Consider the following 13,348-nt stretch of genomic DNA (forward strand, 5'->3'; position numbering starts at 1 on the left):
TTTGGTCTCTGCCACCTCCTGTTTGTCTCAGCCTCTCAGACCACAGCCTGTTAAATTGATAATAAAGAAACATTTAGTTAAGTATGGGGCAGTTTAGTTTCAGAAAAGTACATTTAAATATTCATTTAAGCCCTTATACTAAAAATACAGACAGCTATGAATGATGCAAACAATATATGCGGGTTTTTAAAGGTTTCTTTCGCTTTGTTGTTGCTGTTTTTAGAACGTTATGCTAAATTCTCACCAGCAGGTGTCGCCATTCTTCAATTTGTGGGAGACTTATTATCGTGTCGGGGATTAGGCAAAATCTAACCAACGGATCTGCACGTATAATGTGCAGCAGAGAAGAGCTCTGATTATTATTGTTATTTCCTTTGGTATTTTTGGTTCTTAGCTAGGCGATCTTTACATCCAATATGTACCGTGGCCCAAAGCATTGTTCCAAAGTTGAAATTAAACGACGTGTTGAGTACCCTAGCTATAAAATCAGGCTCGATAAAACATGTACATAAATTAACAAATCTGAAGTTTCAACATGGAGAACACAGCTGTAACTGATTGGTTTTGTGTGTGTATTTACTAAATGTCAAAACGCTTTCAGAACCTCCCGAAATCCGTCATCAGGGCAGAAATCAGTAGAAACTGTTACTCTTGACAGACGTGCAAGAACCGCCGGAAGTGGGTGGTTTGTCAGCGAGCGAGAAACACACACACACACACACACACAGAGGGAGAGATAGAAAGAGAGAGAGAACGCGCGCAGTGAACTGTGAAGCGAACTGTTGGGAACTGACTGACGGAGAGGTCCATGTTGTAGGTTGCACACGTCTCTGCAGCCTCACCCCACATTTTATGAAAAAGGACAGCAACTTCAGTCGATCCACAGAGGTGAGTGTGACAGTTTAATTCGCTTGAACGTGCTTCTTTTTCTCCCCCCGAAGAGGTGAATGTCCTCGCCTTGTCCCACTGAAGGTGCCCGTTGCGAAAGAATATTGTGACAGCGCTTTGTAAACAAACTGCGAGTGCGGCAGCGCTTCTCCGTCTGCAGACGTTGTGAATCAATTTGGATGCCAGTGATATGAATTGTGCTGGAGTAGGCTACTTTTCCACATTTTATTTTTTTAATTTTTGGGGCTTTATTAAAGCGGATGAATCAACAGGCAGGTCCTCCTGCGCGCGCGAACATTCCCAGTAATATTTCTAAATTCGGGCTGACAGCGTCTCTGTCGAGCCAGTGAGTTTGCTGTCATCTTGACCTACTACTCAGCATATTATCTCTGTCCCCCCCCCTTCTTTTTGATGCCTGTATATTGTTAAAGGTGTAAAGCTCTATTTATGGCAAGCAACCATTTCATCTTCGCTGCTGTAATGGCAGGCTTTGACGCGCGGTCATGGTTAGCTTTAAGTTTTCTCTATGGTCAACTCTCCCTTCCAGCCTCGCATATAGTACTGAGCAAAAAAAAAAAAGAAGTCTTGAGCTACCCCTCATTTCTTTAAGTTGTTGTTTTGTTTTTGTTAAGGAAATGGGTGAAGCAATTTCCTGAAACGTGCAAACATAAATGGAATCACAGTGCATAAGGCAAAAAGAAAACAAACCCCCCAGCAAAAAACAGTTCTGATGAGCTTGAAAGTCAATATTTGGTATGATCATCTTTATTCGTCGACACAGCCTGAACTCTCCTAGGCAGCTTTCTTTTTTTTTCTTTATGTAGTATTGAGGAGTAATTCTCCAAGCTTCTCAAGACTATTCCAAAGCTTTTCTTTCAATGTTGGCTGCCTTTTTGTTCCATTCTCTTTCAAGATGATCCCACACTGCGTAAATAATGTTGATGTCCACGATCTCGGGATTCCAATCCATGACTGATAGTGTTCCACTGTGTGTGTGTGTGTGTGTGTTTTCTATTGAGGTATGCTTTTACTGCATTGGCAGTGTATTTGGGATCATTGTCATATTCAAAAATGAAGCATTTGCCAGTCAGATGCAATCCAGATGGTATTGCATAGTGGATCAAAATCTGATGATATTTTTCTACGTTCATAATTCCCATTAATTTTGACAAGATCCCCAGCACCACTGGTTTAAATGCAGTGCCAAACCATGACTTATCCTCCACCGTGCTTTCCTGATGTCTGTAGACACTTCACACATCACACATCATCTGCTTTCAGTAATTTTTTTTACGCCCCTCACGCCTTCTTTTATCTTGCACTTATCTATTTTCCTCAAATTTTTTTAAGACACACTGCACACCACATAGAGATATACCAAGTTTATAGGGAATCAACTTGTTGGTGTTGAAGAAAGGAAAAAAGTGGGATCAAACTTTAGGCACTTTGCTAGTAACAAAGTACCCAAAGGTATAATTTAACCAAGTTGTTTGTTATGTGTAGATGCAACACTGGTTCATCCCTTGAGTTAGGTGCCTTTTTATGCTTGAATGATTAATAGGTCAGTGTTAAGTGACTTAAAAAACAAAAAAACAACAACACATTACTTTGAAAATGGTCAGATACAAGGACTAGACTGAAAATAGGTGAAAAAGCTGCTCCATAACATAAGTGCTCTATGCCAGCTTTGTACTACCTGCGATGTTCACATAAAAATTGAGTTACAAATTTAAAAGGTGCAAGGACATTTTGAGCGTGCCTCCATAATTCATTTCAGCTCTCCCAATTGTTGCTGTCAAACAGAACATTTTTGACACTGTTTGCTTTTCCTGTTGATATTTAATTTCCCAAAAGCATGAAAGGATAGTGCTTAAAGGTCAAAACAAAGCTGTCAAAGGCATGCCTTCTGTACCAAGTCTACAGTTTGTGCGTCTTGCAAACAACAATGACAACAATGTCACTGTTTCTTTGTTGTATTTGTGTCATTTTCAAGAGCTGCAGATGATCTTAGCTGCAAAGATTATACCATCCTCTTATCTTTTGTCACTTTGTTGCTCCAGTAAGACCTCATATTTTTTTGCCTTTGATAAACCTGTAACTTTTTTTTTCTTGACAACTGGGATGACATTGCCTTTGCTTCTTGTGGCTCGGAGTAATTGAGCCTTGTGATAATGCCACCATCCTCCTGTGATAATGTCTTCTGGAAGACACTATGACTACTCTTTGACTTCTCTCGTCTCAGTACAGCAGCAGGAGTTGGTAGCTTGTGCCTCATTTTAATTTAGAAATTGGCTCGAGGTGATTTTTTAGTAGTGCTGGAATCAGTTGGTGAAAAAGCAGCTGTTGTCATAATTGTTTAGCTCGTTTTAGTTCCTTTGCACTTGGGAAAGAACAATTTCAAAACATAACCCTAAAGGCAGGGAAGTGGAGATATGAATTGTTTATGTTTATAAATTGTGGATGTTTTGGTATTTCATATGTTGTTGATGTTTACACCTCTCAGTGTATGACTCAAGACTATTTTCCTTGTCGTTTTTAGTTTTATTATCATTATTTCTATTAATTGTAATATTTTTAGCCATTTTTCCATTTCTGCTCTTTCAGTCATGGAAAAAAATTCAATCAGTCTGCAGGAAATAGTGGTCAGTATTTTTAGCCTTTAACCCTGTTGGCAAGAGCTATGCTGCCTGCTCCCTACGTTGCTCCTGTGCATTGTGCATAGGAATGGAAGTTTTTCCTAAGTTTCTTTGGAAAGGAAGATATTCAGTTGACATGGAAATATGGCATGTTGGCCTGGCATGAGTTGGCTGGTACACGCCGTCCCTGACAGGAACCCCTGATGCAAGAGGGATGGCAGCAGGGGAGACAGGAAAACTCAGTGTTTTGTCCTGTAAGCCAACTGTGCCGTGTGGTCAAAGCATCCTTAAGCTTGTCTTTGCCTTGTCTTTTTCCATCCCCACTTTCATACAAGTATAGAAAAAACATTAACGTAAGTAGAGAGGTTAGTTAGGAAGGATATCACAAAGGATTTCTTCTAAGCATTGACCTCATGAGTGGCTGGAAATGAGAATAATAGGGCAGTGGTTTTGATTTGACTAAGTCGGTGAGTCAGAGCTGAGGTGTCAAAGATGTCAATTATACACTAATGATTGTGATAAGCGTGGAGCTTCTTGTCACTATGAACAGAGGAAGAGAGTGCGCCGAAGAATTACGTGAATGGAAAGAGGGTAAGAAGTTCCTTTGCTTGTGGTCCAACTGTGTGTCAATGAACGTGACCCCAGCCATTTAGTAATGTAGTAATAACAGTTACAGACAAACAGGGATGAGGGGAGATTTAGTGTGAAAGAGAAAGGGGAAACACATTCAAAGGGAAGTTATCAGGAAGCATGTGGTGACATGCTTGCTAACCACCTCCTCCTTCAGCTGGGCTAACACTAATCCATTAGTCACGTGACCTTGAGCTTTTAGCCCAGTTTAGGTCAGGAGTGCTCTGATCCATCTGTCGAATGGCATTGCTGTTTGTTGGCATCCACAGCATGTACGCTATGATCCCTGCCTGCCTCACACAAGACTCATTTGATTTCCATCAGCTAATTACTTCTGCAGGATTTTATCAGCAGTTTCACAAGAATTGACCTCCCATTATCAGTTATTCTTTTGTCTTTCATTTTGCCTAACTTAAAATGAGTTGTCTTTTCTTCAGTCCTTTGAATATGTGTGTGTGTGGGGGGGGGGGGGGGGGGGGGGATGATGGTCAAACCTTGTATACACCAAGAAACATGATAAGGCTCTGGGTTATTGTCTCAGTGACACATCAAGAATAGAATGACTACTCGTGAGTTTGCACTGTGCCAAAAAAGGCACCGACAAGTCGTAATAGCAAAGTACATGCATTGTATGAATTCCGGTGAATGCAAGCATGCAGTGTAATCTGAGCATACTTCCAATTTTTTGTTTTGATTTTACATTACGTAAGAAGATTTCGAACAGACTTCAATCCAGAATACACCTAACAGATTAATGGTCTGGATGAATCATTTTCTCATGTTTACACAATACTCATTTGGAGGCTAAACACACAGGAGCAAAAGGCACGTCTAGCACATAAGATTCTAAGTATCCAATTTGTTTTATGTCTCGTGATAGTATATGTTACAAGTGCTGACAAATATATTCCAACTCCCCCCAAAGTTGATTTATTAGAGTATGGCAAATGTTGCAAGTGTTCAGCAGACATATCCAGTGGTTTGATCCAGACTATTACTTTTTCAGTAGGGAGACATACACAGCTGAGGGTTGGCAGCTTAGGAATCCGAGTGAGTAAAAAAGACTTTGACATCAGTGAGCTCTTGTAAATGGATTTTTAACATGGAGAAAACTGTGTTTGTGGCAAAAACCGCAGGAATAACATATATAAAAATGCAAACCCTTCTCATTGTGCTGCTGCCGTGTTAGTGTAGTTGTTTAAACACGTGAAAGCTTATTGCAATGTTGTCACTTGGTATTGATCTCCCACACTGCACAGCTTCTTTTTATGTTTTATGTATGCCTTAGGCTCTGAGTCATGCTTCATTTCTCATGCATGGATTATGTGGATGAATAACTTTAGTTGTGCCCTAAAGGACATTGTATCATATGAAGTCTTGAACGCGGAAATAGGAATAGATGCTTTGTTTAATTATCGAAAATGTGCGCTAAAAATTGTCAATATTCGTGATAAGTAGCGCAATCTTCTGTCGTTTGAATTGGTAAGAAGTGCAAAGGTATGAACATAAGCAATATGAGCAAACGAGCAAATTAACAAGCGCAACATAATAAAACCGATCAAGTTTTCAGTATACTTTGTCCTGACAAATGATGTACAACAGACACAGAATTATACACCAGACCTTTTCATATTCTAAAAAGTTTTTATTACATCTCCATTTGCAGTCTTAACTGTTTATTTTTGGCAGCAATGCTATTTCTGTTGTGGGTCGTGACCTGATACAGGTGACCTGCTGGCCTACTTCTAAGAGGAGTATAGATCATCACCGAGAGGACCACTGAAAACATATTTGTATGTATCAGCTGGTTGAATGTCTCCATCAGTACTGGTGCAAAGGAAAAAGACGGTAACTATATTGGAAATCTCTAATGGGACCAGATAGTGCATTTTAATGCAGCAAAGTCTCAGGTAATGTTAAAAAAACAACCCCAAACCAACAAAAGAAAAGAAACTTCCTCTGTGTCAATATAAAGTCTTGCAGTAAGGTTTCAATTGTTTACGTCAGTATTACTTAGCATAACATTATTGTAGACTCCTTTCTCTGGTGTGATCTGTCATTAAAACTATTATTATTAGATCTGTTATTGTTCTAGTATTAAACTTGGCAAAGACAAAATCCCCCTCAGCTCATGCTAGGGCTGCCCTTTTTAACATCCCAGCACATATCACTTTAATTAGGTGTCTACCCTGAAATGCATTGTAACCTGAGGCCAGGTGACCGCATCTCTTACCACAGAGGAAGCAGACAGCAGACAGGAAAGAAAGTGCCAGGTCTCGTCGTGCTGTTAAACATAATTTTTCATGCCTTTTTTTTTGCCTCTTACAGTCACGTTTTTGTTGTTGTTGTGTTTTTTTTACAACGTTTACAACGTCTTGAGAGCTGCTGTTAAGCATGTCATTGCCCGAATTCTGTAGCAGTTCAAGACCTAAAAGTAAACTCCACTCAGCAGCTACGGTTAACACAGATCACATAGATCAGAGTTGAAGTGACAATGGCAAGGATAATTAGGCAAACTAGGTACACTGCAGCAATCAATTATATTGAATGGCTTATTGGCATACAGTTAGATAGCACTGGATGATACCTAACTGCTGCTGCCGCCACTGCTGTGTTCAAGCCTATTACAGGCTTACAGCAAACGAGACATGTTGGAAACCCAACTGGTAGCTCACAGATAAAGTTTGTTGGGAAGGAAGAAAATGTTGGAGACAAACAGGACAATATACTCAAAGCAGAAAAAAATATTCTGCTAGTAGATGAAATTATCTTAGCAATTGCTTCTACAGTGGCAACACACATATAGCTTGTGCATGCACATGGGAGACACAACATAAGCAATTAAATCAGTTATCATTATTCATGAGCCCCGTTTGAATGCTTTTCTGTGTCTAAGTGTGCATGTGTGTGTGCTTTGTCCAACTAGATTGAGGTCATGGATGCTTTCTAGTGTCTGGGGAAAGGGCTAACATCTGCACAAGATTACTGTAAGGAGCATTTGATTAAAAAGTGATTACAATGATAAAAAAAAGAAAAAAAAAGATTTCTCAATTATTGAGGCTTATGTTTCATTTATATTTGATTCTATAGTGGATTAAAGTGTGTTGGATTAGAGTAAAACTGGGTTGAATGTTACATACCGATTATTACAAAGACCAGATCTCTCTATTATTTAACGGTGTATATGAATTTCGCTGCCTTCTCTGATGTTTTAGCATGTTTAAACTATGTAATGTAACATGCATACACCAACAAACGGGAGGAGTAAATGTTCTCTGTCTCTTTTCTTGCTTGTAGAGTCACTGACACAGTATATTGCAAAGTTGGTCTAGATTTGTAGAGCTGTTATCCTGTATTGATCCTGTGGATTCATCCATGACCACAGCAGAATATCCCTAACAAGCCTCTTGGATGAGCCCTGCATGACATCTCCACCTAACTCCACCACTCCTACAGCAAAACAAATCATCATTACATAGGTACTTTCGGCGTTTTATTTCAGGAAAGGTTGTGATGTAGCACATTGCATTCTCGTAATTGCTGGATGTTAGCACAACAAAGATTCACTTCCTCTTTTCTTTTATTTTTGGGCGCTTGTGCCTGTAATATTCTGTGACTTAAAGCAAATGTTTAGCGTGTTAGTTTAGTTTCCACAAAACAAACTGTTGGTATTTAGGTCAAAGAGTGTAACTACATCTATTTAAGATTACATTCAAACCTTTTCCCAGGCTTGTGTAATGTTTCAATTGAATATTTGGCGAGTATTAACAGAAAAACATATACGAGCTTTTAGTCTGTTCGATATAGTTGATAATTAATCAATGTTTCTGTCCGCTTTTGACCACGTGAGTTAGTCACATGGATTCTTAAAAAAATACACTGAGACATGGGGTTAGGGGAAGATATTGCACTATGGCTAATGATGTGTGGCAATACCATCAAATCACATTTAATACTTTTTTTCGTCATTCTGACACAATCTGTTATCCTTTTTCTTTGCTTTACACAGAGAAAAGCATGAGGCAGTATGTGTATAAACTTTAAAGCTATGAATTATATATTGACAAATATTCCCTTAGTTACAGGGAATGTAACTGCTGATATTCTCTTCAAAATTTGAAAGGCAACCTACCTATAGAAATGTCCTCTACATTCACTGAACGGGCATGCAGGACTATGCTGTATTTGTAATGCAGGACACCTTTGTCATTCTACATGTTTTTATTCGGTGTTTCATTTAGTGATCACAGATTGCAGGTCACATTTTTCTATACTGTTCTTTTCAGTGTAGCTTATACTGAAAACTGTCTTCATTCAACAAAGTTGACTAAAGTCTGATGGTCAAGTGCAATAATGGGGAATGAAGGAATTAACAGGATTAATCATCTAGCATTTACTGCTGTGATGCTTCTGCAGGCTGGACACTACAGTTGTATTCTCGTTAGTATTAGGTGACCATGAATATAATCAGGAAGGATGCCATAGAAGGAACCAAAGACGTGCAATGAAATTTAATATGAGATTAGTTGTTGTATAGATGAGGTATGTCAAGGAGTATTTTAATTATGCATTATCGAACACAATGCAAATGTATAGAATTCACACTGAATTCAGAAAAGTGTGACCAAGTGGGAGGATATAGCTGTGGTACTCTGTATAACCTTTGTGTCCATGTTTAGCTTATCCAGATAATCCCTCTGCCACTACCGTAATCACTCAGACAGCTACCATGTATACAGGATCGTAAGGTTGATGCCTTTGTTTTTCTATTTTAATATGGCAGAGGTGAGAGCTCCATCCTGTTTTTCTGTTTCTAAAGGATGGTATTTCTATCAAGAGCAGCTCTGCCACATATAGCAGCAGGCCATTGTGATGGTAAATCCCCATATGTCCAAAAAATACTATCAAAATATATACCTGAAAGTTGCCATGTGTCAAGAGCTATTCTTTTAACATGCTGTGTAAATAGTACTATATATATATATGTGTGTGTGTGTGTGTGTGTGTGTGTGTTATATGTACAAGAGAAAAATGGCCTTTTTTGCAATTCTGATGGCTGGCCATTAACAAGTATCTAACAAATTGACATCCTTGAAGCACTGAATGTATTCACAAGAAAAGGATGGATTTCCTCTGGGAAAACATTATGGCTCATACACTCTTCTCTCTCGCTGACAACAAACAAACACTCCCTCTATTGAGTGTGTCGTGCTTTTTGATAAGCTTAATCAAGAAGCAACATTTTATACTACTTATATAAAAATACTTATGTATTTGTGATTTTTGGTTATGTTTGAATTTAAGATTCAAGAATTTTATTATCATTGTCCATCCATCCATCCATCCACCCTCTTATCCAGGAAGTACCTGGAGAGGACTCATGCAAATTCCAGGAGAACACACTAACTCTGCACAGAAAGGCCCTAGCAAGATTTTGGAGTTGAAATCAGGATCTTCAGCGCCAACGTGCTGCCTAATTGCTTGTAGTGTCACTGGCGCATTAAAATTTTGTAAATTGTTTAATACATTGCACAACAAACCTGCAGGAGTTCCCAAACACAATGTTGCACTGGGACCAATACTTCTCATGCTATTCATACTTTCCTTAGGCAGCATTATTAAAACAAACTTCATACACTACATTTGCTATACAGATGATCTCTGGCTATATCTACCTGAGACCAGATGTCACCAATCACTTTGTTAAAGTACAGGTATGTCTCTAAGATATAAAAATCTGGATTAGCTGTAATTTTCTACGTCTAAATATGGGTAAACAGAGCTTAGTGTGCTTGACTGTCTAAATCGGAGAAATGTGGTTTCTAAATTAAATTTAAAGCCCTTCTTTAAGGAAAGGCAGTTTTCAAAAGTAGGACGGGAAGCAGAGTTTTTAAATCCCTCATGTGTAGAACTCTTACCGGTTTAAGAAAAAATAGTTTACCTTACAGTTAGTACTAGAGCACGTGACCCTGAACCATCCCTTGTATAAGACCAGGCTGCTTGGTGACTTTCCAACCAGTCCTGGTGGATGGCTGCCTCTCCCTTAGCTTAGTTCTGTCTTTTCACACTAAAAGTGTCTTTTTGGTTTTTTTTTTTTTTATCCTTCCCACAGCTGTGAAGTGCTTGCTCTTAGGAAATGATTTGAATGTTGGGATTTTCTCTGTAATACTGTAGGGTCTTGACCTCACGGCACAAAGTGCCTTGAGACCACTATTTTTGCACCATATAAATTAAATTAAACTGAACTCAATAGAAATGATCTTCCCACTTTTTTGTTGTTTATTTTGTGGTTGGCTTACAGCCAGAGTATCACCATCTTCTGGCAGCAGTATTGTAACAAGGATGGGTAAAAAGAATGCTATTTGAAGATAAAAATAGCTGCTGACCATTGTCTTCAATGAGTACTCCCTGACAAACTGTGGTCTCCCAGTAAGATAGTCCATTATCCAGGATATTAAGTCATCTCAGTCAGTTTACCTCTGAATGAAGGGTTGGACAGTATAAGAGAAATCAGAGAATGTGATTCTGACAGTACCACTATCCTAAACCAGATGAGAATAGTCCCTGTACAGCAGATAAAGAATAGCATCTTCTACACACACCTTCATTTGGTAAGCAAATTCATATAGGTCTACTGAATGATGGACCTGAGGGTTTTGAAAATGTGGCTGTAGCCTTTCCAGGGTTCATGATGTCAAATGTTAGTATAATCAGCCTGAAATCCTTCATATCACTGGCATGTGGCTTCTTCTGGGCTTGTATAAAGCATGGAGTCTTTGCATAGGTCAGGACTTTACCCAGTCTCAGGTTTGTGTTGAATGTATGTTGAAATCTCCTCCAGTTTGACTGCATGTGCCCTAAGCATTCTTGAACACACTCTGTCTGGGCTAGTAGACTTCTTGATGCAGTCTTCTCATTCCTCTTTTGTCCTGATCTGAGGTAATAATAGAAGAAAGAAGAATTTTGAGGTCCTGGATGTGCTTCTATGTCTGGTGGGGGAGGTTAGTTGGTGAGAACTGTTTGTGTTTCTCCAGATGGTTGGCGGAGTTGTGGGGGTGATAACAGGCCAGGTGGCATGGACAGGGCAAGCCTGTTTAAAAAAAAACAAAAACAAAAAAAAAGTGGCTAAACTGGTTTGCAGCACCGTGGCTGTTCTGTGATGATTTTCATCTTTTCCAAACCTCCTTCACATTGTTCTCCTTCAAATTCTGTTTCATTTTTCTTCTGTATGATTCCTTTGTCTCTCTCAGCCTTAGGTCCACCTGTCCGTGTATCGGCTCTGTGTGGTCTCTTTTTACTAACGAGGAGATCCTTGACACGGTAAACAAGCCTTGTTATTTAAAAAGCAGCAGTTTTATTGAAAACTAAAACATCCATACAGAAGTGGATGTAATCACTGGTATAATTTGAAACCTCCTTTGTCCTCAGTCTTTTAGCATACTCTAATCAGTAGATTCAAAGCAGTTCCCTAGAGCCTTCTTTGCTCGGAAGACCGTTTTCTAAGGTGTGGTAGTGGGTTGCCTCTGCACTGGTGGCTTTAACCTGAGGTGTAGAAAGACCAGGTTTTGAACTGATTTTCCTAGTGGGGCCAGGAAGTGATTCTGTTTTCATTCATCATATTAGCATACAAGAGATCTCTTGTTCTGTTGTTCCTGGTGGGGCTGTTCACAGGTAGGTAAAAGGCAAACCAGGCTGAGTATTGTCTCACACAGTCTCTGCAAGCGCCCATGAAGGAATGTAAACGCCAACACCAATAACAATAGCCTGCAAGATCTCCATCAGCATGACATACGGTCAGAGACTTACAAGCAGCAGTTTGATATCGCAACGGCAGATCTTGTTTACAGTCACATACCCTGGGTTGCACCACCTGTTGTTGATAAAAAAAAAAAAAAAACGTGCGAGAACCCTGCCTTTGCACTTTTCACTTAGCTTTGGGTTGCTGTTTTCTCTCCCAACAGATCAGCATTAGCTGAATTTTGGTGAAGCCCATTAAGCTACACTGTAGCTCTTTGGATTCCTCACTTGGGCTGCCAGCTTGTCAGGTTTATTAACTAATGAGTTTACATTCCTCATGACATCTGAATGAATGGAAGCTGCTATCTCCACTGCTCAGCAGTATCATAGCCTTGAGCTCTGCTGCATTAAAAGAGTCTCTTAATTCCTGTGGTATGGATTAAAGAGCTTGTGGTATGTCCCATGTATAAACAGCAATATTGCTACTGATTCAAAGTTGTTATATCCATAGCAAGAAATATATATCAAAGTTGTAGCTAGAGAGTATCAAATAAAAGCTTTTTTTAAAAAGTAAGAAAATATATGAAACATTCAGAGCTACTGGAAAAGCTGCTACTTGTGTGGGCACCGCAGAGCAAAAGTTGCACCTTTGAAATGTATTGACTGAAGCACTGAATCACAACTTCACTTTGATGGGAAATGTTCTCCGCTTCTGGTTTGCGTCACAATTTTGAAAGTTTCCATTTTTTAAATTTTCACGACCATTCAGAGAGCAGTTTGCCAACCAGAGAGTTTAAACGTTTTAAATTCAAAAAGGTGTAGATTGCACCTTTTTAAGTTTCAAAATCTGTTCTTCTTTCATAAAATGGTGCTAGTGCTGTTGTTGCTGTGGGGGCAGAGCTCTCTGTGGGGTAAAGGTGGAGTTGACCTTTACTGAAAGCAATGAGCTTGCCATCAAGGGAGGGGAGACACGGTAAGGAAAGCGACTGTGTGTGGGGGTGTGTGTGGGGTCAGGGCCGGGCAGAGGTCTGGTGAGTGAGTTAAGATACTGTGTGTGAGAAAGTGCAGCTATCTGACCTCTGACACATGAGGAGCTGGAAAGATCAAAGGTAGAGCTCTTTAAAGTTACGTGCATTGGTGTTTACAGATGCACTGATATAGAGGAAAACAAGAGAGTGAAAGAGAGGAGGATTTACCTTCGAGCACCAGTAAAGCTGTACTGGATATAGAGCAACAGTGAAATCTAAAAAAGGAATTCAGTAAAAACCCTATTCTGAGAAATGAATTCTCAAGGATATTTTCATAGATGCTGGCTGGATTGTCGTTGGACTAGTTCGAAGATGTTGCAACAATACATAACCCATATTTGCCTACCACCCTCCCCCTGCCACACACAAATACAGCGTGTATGCACACAAACCCTCTGCTTGATTCTTGCAACATGATGTGCCTCTGAG

The 13,348-nt window shown here is 39.5% G+C and overlaps 1 protein-coding gene across 3 annotated transcripts in view; it reads left to right on the plus strand.

Annotated features, from left to right (window-relative positions):
* The first annotated feature begins 735 nt into the window (after positions 1-735).
* stat5a (signal transducer and activator of transcription 5a) overlaps positions 736-13,348 on the plus strand; it is a 51,993-nt gene continuing 39,380 nt past the window's right edge. For all 3 annotated transcript variants that reach the window (XM_087839955.1, XM_087839956.1, XM_087839957.1), the window contains exon 1: positions 736-888. The gene's annotated coding sequence lies outside the window, so the exon portion shown is untranslated. The remainder of the gene's footprint in view (positions 889-13,348) is intronic.

This window comes from Neolamprologus brichardi, chromosome 4 (genome assembly GCF_056152115.1).
Source record: "Neolamprologus brichardi isolate AB-2024 chromosome 4, ASM5615211v1, whole genome shotgun sequence".
NCBI lineage: Eukaryota > Metazoa > Chordata > Actinopteri > Cichliformes > Cichlidae > Neolamprologus > Neolamprologus brichardi.